The 23,115-nt window shown below is 47.0% G+C and overlaps 1 long non-coding RNA gene across 2 annotated transcripts in view; it reads left to right on the forward strand.

The window, feature by feature from the left end:
• Positions 1-23,115, forward strand: part of LOC148135658 (uncharacterized) — an 830,866-nt gene that overhangs the window by 7,065 nt on the left and 800,686 nt on the right. For both annotated transcript variants that reach the window (XR_015755167.1, XR_015755168.1), the window contains exons 2-4: positions 909-1,000; positions 1,903-1,989; positions 5,719-5,823. This is a non-coding gene — a long non-coding RNA (uncharacterized LOC148135658). The remainder of the gene's footprint in view (positions 1-908; positions 1,001-1,902; positions 1,990-5,718; positions 5,824-23,115) is intronic.

Genomic DNA, 23,115 nt, shown 5'->3' on the forward strand with positions numbered 1-23,115 from the left:
CAGGGGGTTAACTCAGCGACTGATCGAAACCGCCCTTACTAAGAGGGATGTTCCTTATGGGCGGGTCGAAAGGATGAACCTCGAGATAGAACAGTCTGAATCCCTCTTGGGCGGGGGTAGCATTAGAGACGGGCAGCTTGATAAACAAGCTCGGGAGCTATTGGACGCCCTGGAGAAGAAACTCCCAGTTTAAAAATTACAAACCGTAAGAAAAGACACGGGGGATTTGTAGGGGGTGGTGTAATTTTTAAATCATTAACTGTTGTAGTAAGCACATAGTAAGTACAAAGCCACCATTTTAGTCTTCTCTACCTTGTAGTAAGCACGAGCAGACACTCCCCCAGATTTTCATGAATGGAACAATGGAAACAGCTTTCCTCGTGGCTGAGGGACCGCCCACAACCACGGCTGTACGTCATCATCCATATAAGGGAGAAGCGGGGAACTCGAACACTGATTGGCTGGGTGAATAACCAAATAATCTAATCCATCAGGAGGACAGTGGGGAACTTTAACACTGATTGGCTGAGACAGTAGAAGGCCCCGCCCACTCCTACATGTATATAACGTGCGGGGATTACAATCTGTGTGTGTGCCTCGTGGGAAGCCATTGAGGTAACACCCGGTTCTGCAGAGTTGAATAAATAGTTTTGGACGGACTCCTCCGTGTCTTTGTTCTTGGGAAGGGAAGCAGAGTGCCTGATGGGGGGTCGCAGAGTCCCCTATCTTGCACACTCTCAAGTATATACTCCAAACTCTCATACTGAAAACCCTCTAAACAAAACATTCCATTCCCCTTCCTGATGACCTGTTGTAACTATGTACAGTAATCCTGCGCCAGGAGGAGGGGATGGTGTGAGTTTCTCACTTGAACTGAGAGTGACAGATTTTATAAACTTGTATTACAGGATATTACAGGTGGACATTCACATGGTAATCTCAGTAAATGTTCTGCCAAACTCTGAATTACTCAGTACATCAGGACCTGGATATTCGCATTGTGAGTATTGCGTTCCAGATCAATCCCATTTGCTGCTTAAAAATTCTCCTTTGAATCATCACATTCTCTCAAAAGGTCTCCCCAAAGCATCATGTGTTATGTAATCCTTTATAATGATGTGATGAGTGTAAGGTTTATTATTCGAATGTGTATTTTTTGTATAAGGATGTCTGAGAGGGAGCAGAATATTCTTAAAGGGGAGAATAACCATTTTGAGGGGAGGCTGTTGTTTATTGGTATCAATGACATAGGAATAGAAGAGTTCACATTATTGGATCATTCAAATCTCTTGTGGGGTAGAATTGACCTCCCTCAGAAGGATGGATTGTACCTGCACTGAAAGGGAAGAGTTGCTAGTGCTATTCAGGAGGCATTAAACCAGTGAAGGAATGGAGGTAAACTCAAAGAGAGAGTGAGGAAAGAGCCAAGTCTGAGGCTGGTACAGTTCAGGCGTCAAACAGTCAAGGCAGGCAAGGGCAAGGCACAGAATGAGGTCGGACTGAGCAGTTACACTGCATTTATTTCAATGCAGGAGGCCCGATAGGTCGGGCAGAGGAGCTCAGGGTATGGTTTTGAACATGGCATTGGGATATTACAGCAATTACAGAGGTATGACTTAGGAATGGTTAGGACCAGCAGCTTAATGTTCCAATGTATAGATGCTATAGCAAGGATAGAAAGGGGGCAACAGAGCAGGGGGGTGAGATGGTTTTGATGAGGGATAACATTATGGCTGGGCTTCAGGAGGATAATCCTGGAAGTACATCCAGGCAAGTTGTACAGGTGGAACTGAGAAATAAATAGTCAGCCGGGAATTGAGAAGCAAATTTACTAACAGATCACTTATCTGTAAGAATAGTATGATTGTATACAAGACTTGACCTTTTTTAATTCATTCACAGGATGAGGGTGTCACTGGCTGGGCCTCAAGGGCAGTTAAGATTCAACCACGTTGCTGTGGGTCTGGAGTCACATGTAGACCAGACCAGGTAAGGATGGCAGATTCCTTCCCTGAAGGATATTATTGAATCTCATGTTTTTTTTTGCAACAATCAACAATGGATTTATGGTCTTTAATAGATTCTTACTTCCAAATTTTTATTGAATTCACATTCCACTGTCTGCTGTGACGGGATCCAAACTCTAGGCCCCAGAACGTTATCTGGGTGTCTGGATTATCCATCTAGCGATAGTATCACTAGACCATTGGGCAGGGTGAGTGACTGAGGTATCAGTGGGGCAGCACATCAGCACCAAATATCCCATGGTCTCTGTGGAACATAGAAAGGGCTGGGGAGGGAAATATATCCCTGGTGGTGGGGTCTGACTGTAGGTAGCGGAAATTGCAGAGGTTAATGCGCTGTATCTGGAGATTCGTGGGGTGGCAGGTGAGGACTGGTGGATTATATTCTTATTGTGGTTGGAGGGGTGGGGGGAAGGTGGAGGTACGGGAAGTGGAGGATATGCATTGGAGGGAATTTTTGATCACGTGGGAGGGAAATGCAGTCCTTGAAATAGGAATCCTTTCTGGGATGTCCTGGAGTGGAATTGCTTCTCCTGGAAGCAGATATGGCAGAGGCGGAGGAATTGGGAGTACAGGTTCATGTTTTTACAGGAATATACTCAAGGGAAATCAGATGAGCAAAAAGGGAACATGAAATATCTCTAGGAAATGGTTTAAGTAGAATCCAAAGCGATTCTATAAATATATCAAGGATAAAAGAAAAAACAGACAAAGAATACAACTTCTCAAAGATCAAGAAGGCCATCTGTGGAACAACAGGAGATGGGAGAGATACTATGCTACTCTTTTCTGGAGAGTTTTTAGAACTTGATAGTTAACAACAGTGATAACTTGAAAAGTGTCCATGTTACAGTGGAGGTGGTACTGAATGTTAGAAATGGCATCAAGGTGGATAAATCCCTGGGTCCTGATCAGGTGTATCCCAGAAATTTGTGGAAAGCTAGGAAAGCAGTGCCCCTCCCTGAGGTATTTATATCATCGTTTGTGACAGGTGAGGTGCTGGAAGACAGGTGTTGTTATTTTAAAAAGGTGGTAAGGAAAGGCCAGGGAACAAGAGAACAGGCAGCCTGAAGTCAGTGGTAGGCAAGATGTTGGAAAGGATTCTGAGGGATAGGATTTACATGTATTTGGAAAGACCAGGAAAGATTAAGGATAGTCAACATGACTTTGTGTGAGTAATTCTCTCTTTCTAACTTGATTGAGTTTTTTTGAAGATGTGACAAAGATGATTGATGAAGGCAGACTGTGGACGTTGTCTATATGGACACTGAACGATGTTCCACAAAGCAGACTGGTTAGCAAGGTTAGATAACATGGAATGTTGGGAGAACTAGCCATTTGGATACAAAACTGGCTTGAAGGTAGGAGGCAGAGGGTGGTGATGGAGGGTTGCTTTGCGGACTGGAGGCGTGTGAGCAGCAGTGTGCTGCAGGAATGGATATTCAGTCCTCAAATAAATGACTTGGATGTAAATATGAGATATAGTCAGTGGGTTTACAGAAGACACCAAAATTGGAGGTGTAGTGGACAGCGAAGAAGGTTAGTTCAGAATACAACAGGATCTTGATCAGATGGGCCATTGGAGCAAAGAATGGCAGACGGTGTTCAATTTAGACAAATGCGAGGTGCTGCATTTTGGAAAGGCAAATCAGGGCAGGATTTATACACTTAATGGTAAAGTCCTTCGGAGTGTTGCTGAACAAAGAGACCATGGAGTTCAGATTCATTGTTCGTTGCAAGTAGAGTCGCAGATAGGCGGACTAGTGAAGGTGGTGTTTGGTATGCTTATATTTATTGGTCGATGCATTGAATACAGAAGCTGGGACATCATATTGTGGCTGGACAGGACATTGATTAAGCCATTTCAGGAATTCTGTTTTAAGTTCAAAATCCCCTGTTCTGGGAAGGATGTTCTGAATCTTGAAAGAGTTCAGACAAGATTGACAAAGACTTTGCCAGGGTTGGAGGATTTGGGCTACGGAGAGGCTGGGGGTAATTTCCCTGGAGAGTCAAAGATTGAGAGGTGACTTCATGTAGATTTGTAAAATCATGAGGGGCATGGATAAGGTGAACAGCTAGGGTCTTTCCCCCCCAGGTTAGGTGGTTCCAAAACAAGATCACATGGGCTTAAGTCAAGAGAGCAAAGATTTAAAAGGGATCTGAGAAGCAAAGTTTTCAAGCTGTGTGTGGTGTGTGTATTGGATGAGCCGCCAGATGAAGTAGTGGAGGCTGATACAATTACAACATTTGAAAGGCATCTGATTGGGTACATGAATAGGAAGGGTTTCGAGGGATACGGATCAATAGCTGGGAATAGGATTCCATTAGATTAGGATTCCTAGTTGGCATGGACAAATTGGACCAAAGGTCTGATTCTGTGCTGTACATCTCTATGACACGAATAAATGAAAATAAGATGTGTTCCTCTTTTGTGGAGAGCTAGCAGAAGCACAGATAATTGTCCTTGGAGCTGAGACGGTTAAGCAGTGAGTTTGACCAGTTGCAAATTTGTGTCTTGGATATTTAATTTGCAGAGAGAAGGGAATTGTGAACAATGCCACAATTTTAGTAACTATTTTCAGGTAATTGGCAAATAATATGTGAACATGTGAACATTATTTTATTCAGTAAAGTCTGAGCATCTGGAACTGTCTGATTGGCAGCTGGACACAGACTCAGCAGTTATTCATAAACAGATTTGGAATTTTACTTTTTAGGGGAAGATTTGGGGGGCTATGGGCAAATGGGAAGGGAATTGGGACAGATGTGCAGCATCTCCAGAGGGAGAGAGTACAGTCCCAATGGGCTGAATAGCCCCCAGCCCCTGTGCTCTGAGATACTGCCCCATTCACTGTGAATGATGAAGCTCATTCTAGGGCAGAGAGAGGGAGGATCCCACCACTCACCTCACAATGGGTCTCGTGTGATTGATGTCAGCGCAGGCCAATAGGGGGCAGAGGGCAGTACTAGAGGACCAGGTCGTACCAGTTTGTCTTCCAACCAATCGGAGTGAATGAGGGCATCCTCAAGGCTGGAACTAAAGAAAGGCACATATCGCAGAGATTTGAGAAACTGGAGGACATGAGATAGGGAGCGTTCTGTGGCTGGTGAGGAATTATATAAATAAGGAAGAGTTGTGAGGCTGGATGAGGTGACAGTGATCAGGAGAGTTGAGGATGGAGGAATTTAGAGTTAGTGAGGATTAGAGTCATAATGTTATACAGCAAGGAAACAGGCCCTGTGGTGCAACCAGTCCATGCCAACCATAATTCCAAACTGAACTAAGTGTACGTGCCTCCGCTTGGTCCACATCCATCCAAATATTTCCTATTTATGTACTTATCTGAATGTATTTTAAATATTGTAATTGTATTCATTCCTCTGGAAATTCATTCCACACGTATGTTTTTTTTTTAAAACCCTTATGTCTTTTCTCAAACCTTTCTCATTTCTTCTCAAAATGAATGCACCCAAGTTTTGAATCCCCCTCTCCCCCAGCTATTCACCTTATCTGCACTCTTTTTCTGATTTTATAAACCTCTAATAAGGTCACCCCTCAACCTCATGCACTGCAGTGGAAAACATTCCCAGCCTATCCAGCCTCTCCTTAGAACACAATCCCTCCATTCATGGCAACATGCTGGTAAATCTCTTCTGAACCTGCTCCAATTTAATAATATCCTTCCTATAACAGCACAACCAGAACTGGACAGAGTATTCCAGAAAAGGCCTCTCCAACATCCTGTACATCCTCAACATAACGTCCCAACTCCTGTATTCAAAGGTCTGAACAATGACGGTAAGTGTGCTAAGCACCTTCTTAACCACCCTGTCTACATGTGACACAAACTTCAAAGACGTGAAGCCCTCTGTCTCTTTGTTCCCATATCACTACTCAAGGTCCTACTTTTATTGAGTGTCAGTCCTACCCTGGTTTGTTTTATCAAGATGTAATATTTTGCATTTATTCCAATCCAAAACATTTTCAAGTATAAAGGCAGCAGGAGTATAATTAAGAGGGAAATCAGGAGGCAAAAAGGGGACGTGAGATAGCTTTGGCGAATAGGGTTAAGGATAATCCAAAGGGCTTTTGTAAATACATTAAGAACAAAAGGCTAACTAGGAGAAAATAGAGATCAGCAAGGCAGTCTTTGTGTGGGGCTTCAGGCGATGGGCGAGATAGGGAAACAAGTACTTTGCATCAGTGTTTACTGTGAAGAAGTACATGGGAGATATAGAATGTGGTGAAATAAATGGTGATATCTTGAAAAATGTCCATATTACAGAGGAGGAGGAGGTGCTGGAAGGAGCTGGTGCAGGGGAAAATGATTCACATTTTTGCATCATTGTGATCTCCTCTGGAGTAGAGTTGACCTGCATAAGAAGGATGGATTGTACCTGATTTGGAAGGTGTCTAATATCTGGGCAGGGAGATTTGTTAATGCTACTCAGGAGGCATTAAACCAGTGAGGGAGTGGGTGTGATTGCAAATAGATAGTGAGAAAAGAGGTATGTCTGAGGCTGGTACAGTTCTGAGGTCAAATAGTCAAGGCAGGCAAGGGCAAAGCAGAGAATGAGGTCAGACTGAGCAGTTACACTGCATTTATTTCAATGCAAGAGGCCTGACAGGGAAGGCAGATGGGCTTAGGGTATGGTTTTGAACATGGCACTGGGATATCATGGGTATTACAGAAACGTGGCTCAGGGATGGATAGGACTGGCAGCTTAATGTTTCAGAGTATAGATGCTATAGGAAGAATAGAAACGGGGCCAAGAGAGGAGGGAGAGTAGTGTTTTTGATTAGGGATAGCATTATGTTTGTGCTTAGGGAGGATATTCATGGGAGTCCACCCAGTGAAGTTATTTGGGTGGAACTGGGAAATAAGAAAGAGATGATCACCTTATTGGGGTTGTCTGCGTGGATTTCATCCGGGTTCTCTGGTTTCCTCCCACAGTCCAAAGATGTGCAGGGTAGATTGGATTATCCAGGCTGAATTGCCCGTAGTGCTCAGGGATGTGTAGGTTGGGTGGCCCTGGAAAATGCAACGTTACAGGGGGAGGTTAGGAGACTCTGAGCGTCAGTATCGATGTGATGGGCCGAATGGTCTCATTCCACACTGTTGGGATTCTGGGATTCTCTGATAATTCTATTAGTTTTAAAATAGTTACAGAAAATAATAGACCAGATTGTCCAATTTAGAAACTTAACTTTTCAAGGGTCAATTTTGATGGCACAAGGCAAAAACCTTCATCTGACCCCTCAAACCTGCTCTGCCATTCAATAAGATCAGGGCTGATCTTTTCATGGCCTCAGCTCCACATTCCTGCTCTCACCATAACCCTTAATTCCTTTCTTGTTCACAAATCTACCTTTTGCCTTAAAGGCAAATAAAATTGATAGCTCAACTGCTTCACTCAGCAGGGAATTCCACAGATTCACAACCCTTTAACTGAAGAAGTTACTCCTGAACTCAGTCCTAAATCTGCTCCACCTTATTTTGACGCTGTGTTCTCTAGTTTCACCCATCCCTGGTGAAAATAAACTCCCTGCTTCTATCTTACTTACTCCCTTCATAATTTTGTTTTTTTTTCCCCATCCAACCTCCCATTCTTCTAAATTACAATGAGTATAGAATCAGTTTTCTCAATCTCTCCACATACACCAACCCTCTCAACTCCAGGCCCAAACTAGTGACCCTCCTCTGCACCCCATCCAGTGCTAGTACATCCTTGCTGAAGTAAGGAGACCAAACCTGTACACAGTACTCCAGGTGTGGCCTGTACAGCTGCAGCATAACCATCCCTCTAGCAAGGAAGCTCAATATTCCGTTCACTGCCTTAATTACCTGCTGCACCTGCAAACCAACTTCCTGTGATTCATGCACAAGGACACCCAGCTCCCTCTGCACAGCAGCATGCTGCAAGTTTTCACCATTTCATCATCCAGTTTGCTGTTAGTTCGACCAAAATGGATGACCCCACATTTCCCAACATTGTCCTCCATCTGCCAGATCCTTACCCACTCGCGTAACCTATCTGTATCCCTGTGCAGACGTACGGTGGCCTCTGCACACATTGCTCTACCTCATCTTTGTATCAAATGTGAACTCTGACACCGTACACTTGGTCCTCAACTCCAAAACATTTGTGTAAATTGTAAACAGTTGTAGTGCCAACACAAATCCAAACACCCATTTATCCCCATTCTTTACTTTTTGTTGGTTAACCCATCCTATATCCATGCTAATACATTACCCTAACGCCGTGCAGCCTTTATCTTATACAGCCTTTCATGTGGCAACTTGTCGATTACTTTCTGGAAATTCAGATACACCACATCCATTGGGTCCCCCTTGTCCAACGCATTTGTGATGTCCTCAAATAGTTCAAGTAAATGCGTTAAACATGAGCTGCCTTTCATGAATCCATGCTGTGTCTGCTCAATGGGATAGTTTCTGCCCAGATAACTCGCTACTACTTCCTTGAGAGGTTCAAGCATTTTCCCCACTACAGAAGTTAAACTAATGGGTGTTTTTTTTTAAAATAGTGGCATCACATTTGCAGCTTTCCAATCTGTCAGATACGTCCCAGAGCCCAGCAAATTTTCGCGAATTATCATGAACATATTTGCTATTTTCCCGGCCATCTCTTTTTGCCCCTGGGATGCATTCCATCACGGCCAGGCGCCCCTTTTACCTTTAGGCTGTTACCTTTCCCAACACTTTCTCTTTACTGAGAATGATTGATTCTCTGTCCACATCTGCCATTGCCTCCATAGACCTGTAAAAATGAGACAATGAGAGTACACAGACAGTATATTCCTGTTAAGGCCAAGGCTGGGAGGCGTAGAGAATGCTGCCTGTCGAGAGAAATTGAGGCTCTGGTCAAGAAAATGAAGGAGGGATATGGCAGGTACAGACAGCTGGGTTTGAGTGGATCCCTGGAGGAGTATAGAGACAGTAGGAGAATACTTGAGGGAAACCAGGAGGGCAAAAAGGGGACAAGCGATGGCTTTGGGAAATAGATTTAAGGAGAATCCAAATAGATTCTAGAAATACACTAAGGACAAAGAGTGACCAGGCAGACAATAGGGACCCTCAAAGACCAACAAGACTGACTATGGAACCCCAGGAGTTTGGAAAGATTCTATATGAATATTACACATTGGTTTTTACTGAAAAACGATGTGGAAGCTAGAGAATTTGCACAAATAAATAGTGATAACTTGGCAAGTGTCCATGTTACAGAGGAGGATACCCTGAATGTCTTAAAATGGATAAAGGTGGATAAATCCCTGGGACCTGATCAGATGTATCCCAGAAATTTGTGGGAAGCTAGGGAAGTGATTGTTGGGCCCCTCCCTGAGATATTTGTGTCATCAATAACCACAGGTGAGGTGCTGGAACATGTGTGCCATTATTTGAGAAAGGTGGTAAGGAAAAGCCAGGGAACTATAGACCGGTGAGCCTGTAGTCAGTGGCAGGCAAGTTGTTGGAAGGGATTCTAAGGGACAGGATTTGCATGTAATTGGAAAGGCAAATAATTGGGGAGAATCAGCATGGCTTTGTGCATGGACATCGTTAACTCGGACTTCAGGAAGACACAATGTTCCACATAACAACAGACTGGTTAGCAAGTTCAACATGATAGAATACGAGGAGAACTAGCTATTTGGATAAAATTCATCACAGAGACATACAGCACAGAAACAGACCATTCGGTCCAACCCATCCATGCCAACCAGATATTCCAGCCCAATCTAGTCCCACCTGCCAGCACCTGGCCCATATCCCCCCAAATCTTTCCTATTCATATACCTATGAATGTTACAATTGTACTCGCCTCCACCACTTCCTCTGGCCACTCATTCCACACACGTACCACCCTCTGTGTGTAAACGTTGCCCCTCAGGTCTCTTTTATATCTTTCCCCTCCACCCTAAACCTATGCCCTCTAGTTCTGGAAGCCCCCACTCCAGGGAGGAGACTTTGTCTATTTATCTTATTTATGCTGTCCATGCCGTTCATGATTTTATGTTTCTCTGTGAGGTCACTCCTCAGTCTCCGACACGCCAGGGAAAACAGCCCCAGCCTATTCAACCTCCCCCTGTTGTGATTTCGACCAGGAGCAGATTTGTCTCCAGGATATTTAGTTGACAGAGAGGGAAAGTAGAAAGTTTGTCACAATTTTTAGTAACTGCATTCATGTAACTGGCAAATAATGCAAGGTAAAAATGAGAAGATTATTTTACTGAGTCAGTTCTGAGCATCTGGAACAGTTTGAACAAGAGCTGAATGCAGATTCAACAGTTAGTGTCAAAACAAATGTGGAATTCAACTTTTTAAGGAAAGATTTGGAAGGCTATGGACAGTTGGGAGGGGAGTTGGGACAGATTTGCAGCATCTGCAGAGGGAGAGAGTACAGCCCCAATGGGCTGACTAGCCCCCAGCCCCTATGCTCTGTGATAATGCCCCATTCGCTGTGAATGATGAAGCTCCTCCCTCCGCAGAGCCATCGAGCCATAGAGATGTACTGCACAGAAACAGACCCTTCGGTCAAACTCGTCCATGCTGACCAGATGTCTTAACCTAATCAAGTCCTATTTGCCATCACTTGGCATATATCCCTCTATATCCTTTCTATTCATATACCCATTCAGATGGGGTAATTGTACCAGGCTCCACCACGTGTCCTGACCGAAAATTCAATGCATGTCGCAACCTCTGATTGACAGAAGCCCCTTAGGTCCCTTTTAAATATTTTCCCTGTCAACTTAAACCTCTCGTTCTGGACCTGTCTATTTATCCCATTCATGCCCCTCATGATTTTATAAAACTCAATGAGGTCACCCTTCAGCCTCCAACACTTATGGGAGGATCCCACCAACATGACACAATGGGGCCCAGGTGATTGACAGCAGCTGCAGACCAATAGGAGAGTTGGCGTGATCCTCCAGCCAATAGAGGTGAATGAGGGGTGTGGCCAGCAGGCCAGCACGTGACCATGAGCTGTGCAGGCGCAGTGTCACTGTGAGGGGGGACTCAGTGAGTGTGAAGGGAGTGGCATAGACTGGGAGAAAAATGGAGTTTGTGGGTACTGGGGCGGTTTATAAACACACGGTGTAGGCTGCTTGACATGAATTACAAGCTCCCGCTAAATAAAAACCAGAAAAAATTGTGGATGATGGAAATGATAAACAACAACCAGAAAGTGCTGGAAAAGCTCAGCAGGTCTGGCAGCATCTGTGAAGACAAGTCAGAGTTAACATTTCTGAACCTATGAACCTTCCTCAGAACTGATGTGACTGAGGGAAAAATGTTGGTTTATATGCAGAAGGTATAGGTAAAAGAGTAAATGATTGGGAATAGAGTGCAAAGAGAGAGATAGGAGAAATTGGACAAAGGAGTGTATATCGATCTGGCTGGGGGAGAGTGAATAGCTGTTCATGGGGACTGTTAGTGGCTAATCACAGATAGTGTGTAATAGCAGGCTATGTAATAACAAGGCCTGGTGTGTGGGGTGTAGGGGGCTAGGATGCTAGGACGTGGGAGAGTTCAGGATCTAAAATTATTGAATTTGATATTGAGGCCAAAGGGCTGAAGGGTCCCCGAGTGGGTGATGAGGTTTTGTTCTTCCAGCTTCGTTAACATGTGGCACTGGAAACGCACAGCAGGTCAGGCAGCATCCAAGTAGCTGGAGAATTGCCGTTTTAGGTATATGCCCTTCATCAGGAATGTGCGGTGTGGGAAAGAGTGCTGAGAGATAAATAGGAGGGGGTGTGTAGGGCTGGGGGGGAAGGGATCTAGGAAGGCAATAGGTAGATGCAGGTGGGAGGTAATGGTGATACGGTGGAGTGGATAATGGGGAAGGAAGATGGACAGGTGGGTCAGTTTAAGAGGCCAGTGCCGAGTTGGAGGGTTGGAGCTAGGATAAGGTGGGGTGAGGGGAGATGAGGAAACATTGATGCTGTGTGGTTGAAGGGTCCCAAGGCGGACGATGAGGTGTTATTCCTCCAAGCTTAGGGTGGCTTGATTTGGCGATGGAGGCAGCCCAGAACCTGCATGTCCTTGGCGGAGTGGGAGGGTCCGTTGAATGTGTCGGCCACAGGGCAGTGGGGTTGGTTGGTACATGTGTTCCAGAAATGTTCCCTGAAATATTCCACAAGTTGGCATCCTGTCTCCCCACTGTAGAGGAGACCACATCGAGAGCAAAGGACTCAATAGGTGAGGTGTTTGAATGTAAGAACTATCTCTGCTGAATGTGGAAGGATCCTTTGGTGTCTTGGATGGAGGTGAGGGGAAGGTGTGGGCACAGGTTTTCCACTTCTTGCAATGGCGAGCGAAGGTGCTGGGAGTAGAGGATGGGTTGGTGGGGAGCGTGGATCTAACAAGGAAGTCAGAGAGAATGGTCTCTGAGGAATGCTGAAAGGATTAGGGAGGGAAATATATCTCTGATGGGGTCTGATTGTAGGTGGTGGAAATGGTGGAGGATGATGTGTTGTACCTGGGTGGAATGTGAGGACTTGGGGGATTCTATCCTTGTTGCAGTTGAAGGAGTTGGGTTCAAGGGTGGAGGTGTGGGAAGTAGAGGAGATACGGTGGAGGGTATTGTTGACCACATGGGAGGGGAAATTGCTGTAATTGAAATACGGAGCCATTTGGTATGTTCTGGAGTGTTCTGCCAGTTTGTATCAAGCTTCACTGGAACATTGCAGTAAGCATGAGACAGGGATGTTGGACAGGGAACAGGCTCGTGTGTTGAAGTGGCAGGCAACTGGAAGCTCAGGGTCTTTTTTGCGGCAGAACGTACATCAGCCACCATTTCCATCACATCCACTGAGATGCTGCCAGACACCGGTTCCTGTTCCCTCCATTAACAGCTATGCACTCTCCCAGCCAGATCGCTATCCAGTCCTTTTTCTTTCCAAATGTTCCTTTGGGCTCTGTCCCCACCTATTATTCACTCTTTAACCCCTGTCTCCTTTGCCATTGCACTGGGAGCTAAATTGCCCATAGTTTTCAGAGATGTGTAGGTTAGGTGCAAGATAAATATTTGTCTTTACTATTCATCCTGCACTGACTGTGAGTGTTGTTGTGTGAATTCATTTTATGGGATATTAATTGAGACTTGGATCTCAAAAACAGGTTTTTACAGTCCGCAGAGACATCAGGACCTGAATATAATTGGCATTTAACTGTGGAAACAGAAAGGTTTTTCTGTTCTGTCTGAGAGAAAATATCATTTAGTGGGCGGCACGGTGGCACAGTGGTTAGCACTGCTGCCTCACAGTGCCTGAGACCTGGGTTCAATTCCTGCCTCAGGCGACTGACTGTGTGGAGTTTGCACGTTCTCCCCGTGTCTGCGTGGGTTTCCTCCGGGTGCTCCGGTTTCCTCCCACAGTCCAAAGATGTGCAGTGTCAGGTGAATTGGCCATACTAAATTGCCCGTAGTGTTAGGTAAGGGGTAAATGTAGGGGTATGGGTGGGTTTCGCTTCGGCGGGTCGGTGTGGACTTGTTGGGCCGAAGGGCCTGTTTCCACACTGTAAAGTAATCTAAATCTAATCGTCAATACTTTTGTAAAGCAAAAATCAGAGAGATGGACAAATTTGTGGCTGGATCACCCTTTGGGTGTGTGCTCTGTTCTGGGCCCTGCAGCTGAGGAAGGAGATATTGGCCTGAGAGGGAGCACAGATTTATCCAAATTGCACCTCATCTCTTTGCAGGAACTGTCAGATTTAGTCCCCAATCACTCAATTCGTAATGTTAACCTGTAAACTCCTTATTTTCGATTCTCTGCAAGCTACCCATTAAAATTCCTTATGGACTAAAATTCCAGCATCTTTTCAGGTGGAATGTTCCAGATTCTGACAACTGAAAATGACAGGGCTGTACTGAGAATGCTGCTTGGCTCAGTGAGTGTGTTTTGGAGTTGGGTGAAAACAATGAGGTGAGACAGGGAGAAGGTGATGCTGAAACTCAGGTTTAGTTCAGGCCATTCAGAAATTCACATGGCCCCAATGGGAATAGCCAATTTTTATGAGATACCTGCTGAATATTTTGTAACAGATTTTAAAGTATAACATGTCAGCTTAAGTAAAGGTCGGGGATTTAGATTATAATGGACATGCTTGAAGTGAAGAAAGGTTGCTAGCTCATTTAAGTTCTCTCGCGATAGGAGAACTAGCTGAATCTAGAGAGACATTGTTACAGGAGACCTCAGATCCGCAGTGTTCTCCTCTTGCACAATGTGGGAAATATGGGATGCTTCCAGTGTCCCTGGCGACAATATGTGCAGGAAGTGTGCCCATCTGCAGTTACTGGGAAACTGCTTTTCAGATCTGAAGCTGTGAGTGGACTCACTGTAGCTCATCAGCAATACTGAGGATGTTATGGACAGCACGTTCAGTGAGTTAGGAAAGGGAATGGATGACTATCAGATCAAGTAAAAGGCTCAGGAAGGAAATGCAGGAGTTTCCAGTGATCATCCCGTTATCAAACAGATACTGTATCCAGCTTCGGATTCTGCAAAGAACAGGAGGAAAGAGAGTGACGGGGATTCAATAGTCAGGGGTACAGACAGGCACTTCTGTGGCCACAGGCATGAATCCAGGATAGTATGTTACCTCCCTGGTGCCAGGATCCGCGATAGCATGGATAGGTTATTGGACATTGTGGAGCTGGAGGGTAAACAGCCAGTGGTGGTGGAATCTTCTCACTATGCAGACTGTGTATCATTTACATTCTCCACTGCTTCTCACTCATGTCTGCTTCAAAAAGAGGGAATCACTGAGAAACACGGAATAAAATGGGGTCAGAGTCTCTGGTATTAAACTGTTGAACACAATGCCCCCATCTTCTCCATATTGGTCATCAAGCACACAGGCCCGCTGCGATCATCTCATACCTTTTTGATATTAGAATAGATGATAGATGATTGGTTAATGTTTTGGGAAGTCAAATGAGCAGAGAGGTTTAGTAGGAAATTCTGGAGCTCAGGGTGCAGGAATCTGAGTTAAAAATGGGCTATCCTCAAGGCTGGAATTACAGAAAGGCACTTAGCAGAGAGATTTGTGGGGATCGAGATTACAGAGATAGGGAGGATTGTGTGATTGGAGGATGTTACAGAGATGCTTATGATAGCAGAGATAAGGAAGAGTTGTGAAGCTTCATGAGGTGACAGTGATAGGGAGAGTTGTGAACACGAAGACACCGAGAGTTAAGAGTTTCAAAGTTATGTATCATGGAAATGGATCCTGTGGTCTAACCAATCCATGTCGACTATAATTCCACCTAAACTAATCACACCTGCCTCTGCTTGGCCTATATCCCTCCAAATATCTCCTATTTATGTACTTATCCAAATATTTTTTCAGTATTGTAATTGTATTCACAGCTACCACTTCCTCTGGAAGTTCAACCCATAAGTGCAAAAATAGAAAAACTCATGTCTTTTTAAAATCTTTGTCATCTCTTCTCAAAGTGTATGCACCGGTGTCTTGAATCCCCCTCCCATGCAGCCATTCATCTTATCTACATAGAACATAGAACATAGAAGAATACAGCGCAGTACAGGCCCTTCGGCCCTCGATGTTGCGCCGATCCAAGCTCACCTAACCTGCACTAGCCCACTATCCTCCATATGCCTATCCAATGCCCGCTTAAATGCACATAATGAAGGAGAGTCCACCACTGCTACTGGCAGGGCATTCCATGAACTCACGACTCGCTGAGTAATGAACCTACCCCTAACATCTGTCCTATACCTACCACCCCCCCCCCCCTTAATTTAAAGCTATGCCCCCTTGTAATAGCTGACTCCATACGAGGAAAAAGATTCTCACTGTCGACCCTATCGAAACCCCTAATCATCTTATACACCTCAATCAAGTCACCCCTAAACCTTCTTTTCTCCAATGAAAACAACCCCAAGTGCCTCAGCCTTTCCTCATACGATCTTTCTACCATACCAGGCAACATCCTGGTAAACCTCCTCTGCACCCGTTCCAGTGCCTCCACATCCTTCCTATAGTATGGCGACCAAGACTGCACACAATATTCCAGATGTGGCCGCACCAGAGTCCTATACAACTGCAACATGACCTCAGTACTCCGGAACTCAATTCCTCTACGAACAAAAGCCAGTACGCATATGCCTTCTTCACCGCACTATTTACCTGGGTGGCAACTTTCAAAGATTTGTGTACATGGACACCAAGATCCCTCTGCTCATCCACACTACCAAGTATCCGACCGTGAGCCCAGTACCCCATCTTTTTATTACTCTTACCAAAGTGAATCACCTCACACTTAGCTACATTGAACTCCATTTGCCACCTTTCTGCCCAGTTCTGCAGCTTATCTATATCCTGCTGGAACCTGCCACATCCTTCCTCACTGTCTACAACTCCTCTGACTTTCGTATCATCCGCAAACTTGCTCACCCAACCTTCTAACCCCTCCTCCAGGTCATTTATAAAAATGACAAAGAGCAATGGTCCCAAAACAGATCCTTGCGGAACACCGCTAGCGACGGCACTCCAAGATGAACCTTTGCCATCAACTACTACCCTCTGTCTTCTTCCAGCCAGCCAACTCCTAATCCAAACCTCCAACTCACCCTCAATGCCATATCTCCGTATTGTTTGCAGTAGTCTACCATGGGGAACCTTATCAAACGCCTCACTAAAATCCATATACACCACATCTACTGCTTTCCCCTCGTCCACCTCCTTAGTCACCTTCTCAAAGAATTCAATAAGGTTTGTGAGGCACGACCTGCCCTTCACAAAACCATGCTGACTATCCTTGATCACATTATTCCTATCCAGATGTGCATAAATCCTATCCCTTACAATTCTCTCTAAGATTTTGCCCACAACAGAAGTGAGACTCACCGGCCTATAGTTACTAGGGTTATCCCTACTCCCCTTCTTGAACAAGGGAACCACATTTGCTAGCCTCCAATCTTCTGGCACTACTCCTGTAGACAACGAGGACATAAAAATCAAGGCCAATGGCTCTGCAATCTCCTCCCTTGCTTCCCAGAGAATCCTAGGATAAATGCCATCAGGCCCAGGGGACTTATCTATTTTCACCCTTTCCAGAATTTCCAACACCTCTTCTCTACATACCTCAAAGCCATCCATTCTACTTAATTGTGACTCAGTACTCACATTGACAACAATGTCCTGTTCCTGAATGAATACTGACGAAAAGTATTCATTCAGTGTCTCCCCAATCTCTTCAGCCTCCACACGCAACTTCCCATACTATTCTTGACTGGACCTATTCCTACCCTAGTCATTCTTTTATTCCTGACATACCTATAGAAAGCCTTAGGGTTTTCCCTAATCCTACCAACTAAGGACCTTTCATGTCCCCTCCTTGCTGCTCTTAGCTCTCTCTTCAGGTCCTTCCTGGCTACCATATAACTCTCAATCGTCCCAATTGAACCTTCACGCCTCATCTTTACATAGGCCGCCCTCTTCCATTTAACAAGGGATTCCAATTCCTTATTAAACCACGGCTCCCTCACACGACCCTTTCCTCCCTGCCTGACGGTTACATACTTATCAAGGACACTCAATAGTTGCTCCTTGAACAAGCTCCACATATCAATTACGCCCTTGCCTTGAAGCTTACTTTTCCAGGCCACACATCCTAAGTCATGCCTCACAGCATCATAATTTCCCTGCCCCCAGCTATAACTCTTGCCCTGTAGTACACACTTATCCCTCTCCATCACGAGAGTAAAGGTCACCGAATTGTGGTCACTGTCCCCAAAGTGCTCACCTACCTCTAATTCTAACACCTGGCCTGGTTCGTTACCCAGAACCAAATCCAGTATGGCCTCACCTCTTGTTGGCCTATCTACATATTGTGTCAGGAAACCCTCCTGCACACATTGGACAAACACTGACACATCTAACAAACTTGAGCTATAGCTTTCCCAATCAATATCAGGAAAGTTAAAGTCCCCCATAACAACCACCCTATTACTTTCACTCTTCTCTTGAATCATCCTCGCAATCCTTTCTTCTACGTTTCTAGGACTATTAGGAGGCCTGTAAAAAACTCCTAACAGGGTGAGCTCACCTTTCCTATTCCTAACCTCAGCCCAAACTACCTCAGATGGCGAGTCTTCATCCATCGTCCTTTCCACAGCTGTAATACTGTCTTTGACAAGCAATGCCACACCTCCCCCTCTTTTACCCCCACCTCTGACCCTACTAAAACATTTAAACCCTGGAACCTGCAACAGCCAATCCTGTCCCTGTTCTACCCATGTCTCCGTAATAGCCACAACATCGAAGTCCCAGGTACCAACCCACGCTGCAAGTTCACCTACCTTATTTCGTATACGTCTTGCATTGAAGTATACACACTTCAAACCACTTTCCTGTTTACAGGCACCCTCCTTTGAAATTGATGCCATGTTCCTAACCTCCCTACACTCCAGGTCCTGCACCCTAAAGCTACAGTCTGGGTTGCCATGCCCCTGCAGAGTTAGTTTAAAGCCCCCCCCAAGAGCACTGGCAAACCTCCCACCAAGGATACTGGTGCCCCTCAGGTTCAGGTGCAGACCATCCTGTTTATAGAGGTCCCACCTTCCCCAGAAAGAACCCCAGTTATCCAAATACCGGAATCCCTCCCTCCTGCACCATCCCTGTAGCCACGCATTTAAGTGTTCTCTTTCCCTATTCCTCGAATCTCTATCACGTGGCACGGGTAACAAACCTGAGACAACAACTCTGTTCGTTCTAACTCTGAGCTTCCAACCTAGCTCCCTGAAAGCCTGTCTAACATCCTCAGCACTCCTCCTACCTATGTCATTTGTGCCAATGTGGACCACGACTTCGGGCTGCTCCCCCTCCCCCTTAAGGACCCGGAAAACACGATCAGAGACATCACGTACCCTTGCACCTGGGAGGCAACATACCAAACGTGAGTCTCTCTTGTTCCCACAAAACCTCCTATCTGTTCCCCGAACTAGCGAGTCCCCAATTACTACTGTTCTGCTCTTCTCCACCCTTCCCTTCTGAGTAACGGGGACAGGCTCCGTGCCAGAGACCTGAGCCCCGTTACTTACCCCTGGTAAGTCCCCCCCCCCCCCCCCACAAGTATCCAAAACGGTATACTTGTTCTTGAGGGGAACGGCCGCAGGGGGTCCCTGCACTGGCTGCTTCCTCCCAGTCCCCCTCACTGTCACCCATCTATCTGCCATCTTTGGAGTTACTACTTCCCTAAAGCTCCGATCTATGACCCCCTCTGCCTCCCGAATGATCCTAAGTTCATCCAACTCCAGCTCCAGTTCCCTAACACGGTCTTGGAGGAGCTGGAGATGGGTGCACTTCCGGCAAGTGTTTTCAGCAGGGATGTCCATGGCATCCCTCACCTCAAACATGTTGCAAGAGGAACATTGCACTGCCTTCACTTCCATCCCTCTGAAAGTAACCTTTTGTAAAAAAAAACTAGGTCTAAAGAATAGAACAAGCAAAATGCAGCATTTACCTACTTAGCACAACGGGTCTTATTATTTAGGTTAGAGGAGGAGGGCGGGTGGGAGACACTACCTCTGTAGTGCCTCGGGTTCTTCTCCTGCGCGCTTTTAAAGGGAAAAAAACCTACCCGACTGCCCCTCCGGTCTTCGTCACTTCCCCCTGCTGCTCCCGCTCTTTCTGTAATTAGAGAAAAAAACACCGCTGTCCGCTACCGGTAAGTAATTTTAAAACAAACTGTCTTACCTTAGCTGCTGCTCACACTCCATGATTTTATAAACCTCTAATAAGGCCACCTCTCAACCTCCTGCTCTCCAGTGACAGACATCCCAGCCTATCCATCCTCTCCTTCTAAAACAATCCCTCCATTCATGGCAACATCCTGGGAAACATCTTCTGAACCTTCTCCAATTTAATAACATCCTTCCTCTCACGGGGGACCAGAACTGAACACAGTGAAGAGGCCTCACCAACATCATGTATAACCTCATGACAGTGTCCCAACTCCTTTTCTTCAAGGTCTGAGCAATGAAGTTAAGCGTGCTAAACACCCACTTAACCACCCTGTCTACATGTGACACAAACTGCAAAGACCTGAACCCCTCGGTCTCTTTGTTCCACATCACGACTCAAGGCCTTACTTTTAAATAGTGTAATTAATTAATGAGGCTAAAGGAGATGTTTGTTTTATTAAAATATAATATCTTACATTTATTCAAATTAAATTCCATCTGCCACATTTCAGCCCATTCACCCAATTGATCAGGATCCCTCAGGACTGATCAATTGTGGAGTTTGCACGTTCTCCCCATGTCTGCGTGGGTTTCCTCGGGTGCTCCGGTTTCCTCCCACAGTCCAAAGATGTGCAGGTCAGGTGAATTGGCCTTGCTAAATTGCCTGTAGTGTTAGGTAAGGGGTAGATGTAGGGCTATGGGTGGGTTACGCTTCGGGGGTCGGTGTGGACTTGTTGGGCCGAAGGGCCTGTTTTCCACACTGTAATGTAATCTAATCTAATCTAATCATGTATTCGTGGATAACCTTTTGTTACTGTCTACCTTAACAGTTTTTGATGTCACCCACAAACAAACCATGCTTTGTATATTCTAATTCAAACCATCTACACACATGACAAACAAAAATGGACCCAGCACCGATTCCTAGAGAACACTGCTGGTCACGGGCCTCCAGTGTGAAAACAACCCTCCACTATTACTGTCTACTATTGTTAAGCTAATTTTGTATCCAGTTGGCAAGCTCTTGCTGAATCCCATGGGATCGAACTTTACAACTTCGTCTCCCCTGCACAACCTTTTTAAAGGCTTTACTAAAGTCCAAATAAACAATGTCTGCCACTCTGCCCTCATCGATCTTCTTGGTGACTACCTTAAAAATCTCAATCAAGTCTGTGAGACACCCTGTTAAGTAACCATGGTGAGTGTCCCTAATCATTCCTTAACTCTCCAAATACATGTAATACTATCCTTCTGAATCGCCTCCAACGGCTTACCCACCACTGAGGTCTACAGTTCCTAGTCACCATCTCTCTGTTCCCCCTCTCTCACTGTTCCCCTTCTCTCTCTGTTCCCCTCTCTCTCTGTTCCCCCCCTCTCTCTGTTCCCCCCTCACTCTCTGTTCCCCCCCTCTCTCTCTGTTACCCCCTCTCTCTCTATTACCCCCTCTCTCTCTGTTCCCCCCTCTCTCTCTCTGTTCCCCCCCTCTCTCTGTTCCCCCCCTCTCTCTCTGTTCCCCCTCTCTCTCTCTTCCCCCCCTCTCTCTCTGTTCCCCCCCCTCTCTCTGTTCCCCCCTCTCTCTCTGTTCCCCCCCTCTCTCTCTGTTCCCCCCTCTCTCTCTGTTCCCCCTCTCTCTCTGTTCCCCCCTCTCTCTCTGTTCCCCCCCTCTCTCTCTGTTCCCCCCCTCTCTCTCTGTTCCCCCCCTCTCTCTCTGTTCCCCCCCTCTCTCTCTGTTCCCCCCTCTCTCTCTGTTCCCCCTCTCTCTCTGTTCCCCCGCTCTCTCTCTGTTCCCCCCTCTCTCTCTGTTCCCCCCTCTCTCTCTGTTCCCCCCTCTCTCTCTGTTCCCCCCTCTCTCTCTGTTCCCCCCTCTCTCTCTGTTCCCCCCCTCTCTCTCTGTTCCCCCCTCTCTCTCTGTTCCCCCCCTCTCTCTCTGTTCCCCCTCTCTCTCTGTTCCCCCCCTCTCTCTCTGTTCCCCCCCCCTCTCTCTGTCCCCCCTCTCTCTCTGTCCCCCCCCTCTCTCTCTGTCCCCCCCCTCTCTCTCTGTCCCCCCCTCTCTCTCTCTGTCCCCCCTCTCTCTGTCCCCCCCCTCTCTCTGTCCCCCCCTCTCTCTCTGTCCCCCCCTCTCTCTCTGTCCCCCCCACTCTCTCTGTCCCCCCCTCTCTCTGTCCCCCCTCTCTCACTGTCCCCCCCTCTCTCTCTGTCCCCCCCTCTCTCTCTGTCGCCCCCCTCTCTCTCTGTCCCCCCTCTCTCTCTGACCCCCCCCTCTCTCTCTGTCGCCCCCTCTCTCTCTGTCCCCCCCTCTCTCTCTGTCCCCCCTCTCTCTCTGTCCCCCCCTCTCTCTGTCCCCCCCTCTCTCTGTCCCCCCTCTCTCTCTGTCCCCCCCTCTCTCTCTGTCCCCCCCTCTCTCTCTGTCCCCCCCTCTCTCTCTGTCCCCCCCCTCTCTCTCTGTCCCCCCCTCTCTCTCTGCCCCTCCTCTCTGTCCCCCCCTCTCAGTGTCGCCCGCGCTCTCTGTCGCCCCGCTCTCTCTGTCGCCCCTCTCTCTCTGTCGCCCTCTCTCTCTCTGCCGCCCCTCTCTCTCTCTCTGCCGCCCCTCTCTCTCTCTCTGCCGCCCCTCTCTCTCTCTCTGCCGCCCCTCTCTCTCTCTCTGCCGCCCCTCTCTCTCTCTCTGCCGCCCCTCTCTCTCTCTCTGCCGCCCTCTCTCTCTCTCTGCCGCCCTCTCTCTCTCTCTGCCGCCCCTCTCTCTCTCTCTGCCGCCCCTCTCTCTCTCTCTGCCGCCCCTCTCTCTCTCCTCTCTTGCCGCCCTCTCTCTCTCTGCCCGCCCCTCTCTCTCTCCTCGCCCTCTCTCTCTCTCTGCCGCCTCTCTCTCTCTCTCTCTGCCGCCCCTCTCTCTCTCTCTCTGCCGCCCCTCTCTCTCTCTCTCCTCTGCCGCCCCTCTCTCTCTCTCTCTCTGCCGCCCCTCTCTCTCTCTCTCTGCCGCCCCCTCTCTCTCTCTCTCTCTCTGCCGCCCCTCTCTCTCTCTCTCTGCCGCCCCTCTCTCTCTCTCTCTGCCGCCCCTCTCTCTCTCTCTCTGCCGCCCCTCTCTCTCTCTCTCTCTCTCTGCGCCCCTCTCTCTCTCTCTCTGCGCCCCTCTCTCTCTCTCTCTGCCGCCCTCTCTCTCTCTCTCTCTGCCGCCCTTCTCTCTCTCTCTGCCGCCCCTCTCTCTCTCTCTCTCTCTGCCGCCCCTCTCTCTCTCTCTGCCGCCCCTCTCTCTCTCTCTCTCTCTGCCGCCCCTCTCTCTCTCTCTCTCTCTGCCGCCCCTCTCTCTCTCTCTCTGCCGCCCCTCTCTCTCTCTCTCTCTGCCGCCCCTTCCCTCTCTCTCTCTCT

The sequence above is a fragment of the Chiloscyllium plagiosum genome, unplaced genomic scaffold (assembly GCF_037043375.1).
Source record: "Chiloscyllium plagiosum isolate Xiang-an unplaced genomic scaffold, Cpla_swu_hap1 HiC_scaffold_49, whole genome shotgun sequence".
In the NCBI taxonomy this organism is placed as follows: Eukaryota; Metazoa; Chordata; class Chondrichthyes; order Orectolobiformes; family Hemiscylliidae; genus Chiloscyllium; species Chiloscyllium plagiosum.